At 55.4% G+C, this 2,500-nt stretch overlaps 1 long non-coding RNA gene across 3 annotated transcripts in view; it reads right to left on the reverse strand.

Moving 5' to 3' along the window:
• Window positions 1-2,500, reverse strand: part of LOC123108697 (uncharacterized) — a 15,378-nt gene that overhangs the window by 12,380 nt on the left and 498 nt on the right. For all 3 annotated transcript variants that reach the window (XR_006452034.1, XR_006452028.1, XR_006452040.1), the window contains exon 1: window positions 1,960-2,500. This exon is cut by the window's right edge and continues 498 nt beyond it. This is a non-coding gene — a long non-coding RNA (uncharacterized lncRNA). The remainder of the gene's footprint in view (window positions 1-1,959) is intronic.

Raw genomic sequence — 2,500 nt, forward strand, 5'->3', positions numbered from 1 at the left:
GCAACAATATGATGCATGCATGAAACATGGCAATATGAGTGTGTTGGGCTAATGCAACTAAAACCAGAGGGGTTTGAACAAATTTGAATCAAAGATTCAAATTTCAAACTCAAACATGGCCTTTTAAAGTGCTTTTCCTTGTTCTGCTTAAAACATCAATTTAACTTGTTTGATCATGCATGAAAATAGTACAGATGGATAGATTGAATTTTTCTGATCATTTTTCATATATAATTTGTCCAATTTGGAGTTACAGAATAAAAGTTATGAATTTTTGAAGTTTAAATAATATTCTGGAATTTCCTGATTTAATTTAAATCCAGAATATAATTATTGCGCCAGCATGACGTCAGCATGACGTCAGTGGTCAACTGCGGCTGGCTGAAGTCAAACCTGACGTGTGGGGGCCACACGTCAGTGACAGGGGGGGTTTAACAGGTTTAATTTAATCCTAATTAGGGATTAGAGGCGCTGGGGCCCACTGTCAGTGTCAGGGGGGTTGACTAACAGTACTTAGCGCTAACCTAACCACCTGGCCGACAGGGCCCACGCGTTAGTGACCCTGGGGGGTCAAACCCCAGGTCGGACAAGTCAAACCCCACCGGCGACATGACGCCGGCGAGGTCCGAGACGGCGGCGAAAGTGCTTTTTGCCATTCCGGCAACCAAATGGACGGCGGAAGGCATCTACGTGTTGCTGAGGTTGAGCCGCGACTATTGGTGGTGGTGGTTGGGCTCGGGGTGGCCGGAGTTGACGACGGCGAGCTCGGCTGCAGCGGCCGGAGTTCGGGTGCGGTCGGAAACGGCGTTGCAGGGCGTTAGGGGAGGTGTTGGTGCGTGCTACGTGCTCCTAGTGAGGTGTGGAGCACGATGGTGTGCTCGGTTGGGCGCTACGGCGACCGTGGCCACGACGGCGACATCGTCGGCGGCGTGGAGCTCTCGGCCGAGGTGGGGCTAGTGCCTAGAGGTCGGGAGAGACCAGGGGAGAAGGGGGAAACGACTCGGGGGCTCACCGCGGTTGCAGTGGGCGTCGAAGCGGGCTCGGGGACGCGCCGGAGACGACGAATTTGACGGCAACGGTGGTCGGAGCCCGAAGAGGGGAACGGCGACGTGGCGGCGATGCAGGGCTTCCGGAGACCCGTGGAGCGGTGGGGAGGAAGAGGGAGTCGAGGCGGAGCTCCTGAGCTAGTCGGGGGAGCGAGGGGTGGTCGGAGACGGCGGCTATGGCGAACGGCGGCGACGGTGGTGTTCGGCCGTGAGAGAGAGGGAGGGAGCAGCACGGGAGAGAGAGAGGGATAAGGCCAGGGGATCGGGGCGGCACCGAGAAGAAGCGCCGCGGCGTCGCGCTGGCGAGGGAGGCAGGCAGACGGGCTGGTGGCGTGGCGCTCCGGCCGTGCGCGCGCGCCGGCCACACGCCTGGCCGACTGGCGCCAGGAGGACGACGGCGGTGGTGGGCTGGGCTGGCTTGCTGGGCCGGCCAGCTGGCTGGGCCGCACAGGGAGGAACCCAGGTAAGATTTCCCCCTTTTTTTCTATTTCTGTTTTTATTTAATATATCTGCAACTTTGTTGAATTAAATAAAATACCTAGGCAACTTCAAAAATCACCAAACTATTCCTGGCCCATAGTTGGATTATTTCCAACATGAAACATTTTAGTTTGGAGATATTTGAGCATTTAAATATTTTATATTATTTTAAATGCCCAAATTCAAATATTTATGATTTAATTCAAAAACCCTAGGATGGCCTAGGAAAATGTGCACCACTTTTGGCAGAGGTTCTGAACCAAGACAAAAATGATGGGCATTTTAGAAGGGCATTTCAGGTTCATTGAAAAATTATTTTAGTAACCCTAGTTGGTTTCAGAGGGGACTGGGGGTTCTGTCATCCCCATTTCAAGTTTCTGATGAAAGAGTAAACATGATGCAACACTCTAATGCATGATAGCTAGGGTGTGACAGTATCGCTTCGAGCCTCCACCAGAGTTTCCTCTGGCTTCGCCCCGCTCAGGCATAGTTCACCATCTTTCGGGTCCCGACAGGCGTGCTCCAACTCGAACCCTTCACAGAAGACAGGGTCGGCCAGCGGTGTGGCCCGTGAGGGCCTCCCGCTCGTCAGCTTCCTTGCGCATCCCAGGTTTCAGAACCCGTCGACTCGCACGCATGTCAGACTCCTTGGTCCGTGTTTCAAGACGGGTCGGATGGGGAGCCCGCAGGCCGTTGCAGCGCAGTGCCCCAAGGGACACGCCTTTCGGCGCGCGGCTACCGGTCGTGCCGACGACGGCCACCGGGGGCACCTAGGGCCCCCGGGCTTTGGCCGCCGGCGCGGCCGACAACAGTCCACACCCCGAGCCGAGCGGCGGACCAGCAAGAGCCGTTCCGCATACGGTCGGGGCGCATCGCCGGCCCCCATCCGCTTCCCTCCCGGCAATTTCAAGCACTCTTTGACTCTCTTTTCAAAGTCCTTTTCATCTTTCCCTCGCGGTACTTGTTCGCTATCG

The sequence above is a fragment of the Triticum aestivum genome, chromosome 1B, assembly GCF_018294505.1.
Source record: "Triticum aestivum cultivar Chinese Spring chromosome 1B, IWGSC CS RefSeq v2.1, whole genome shotgun sequence".
NCBI lineage: Eukaryota > Viridiplantae > Streptophyta > Magnoliopsida > Poales > Poaceae > Triticum > Triticum aestivum.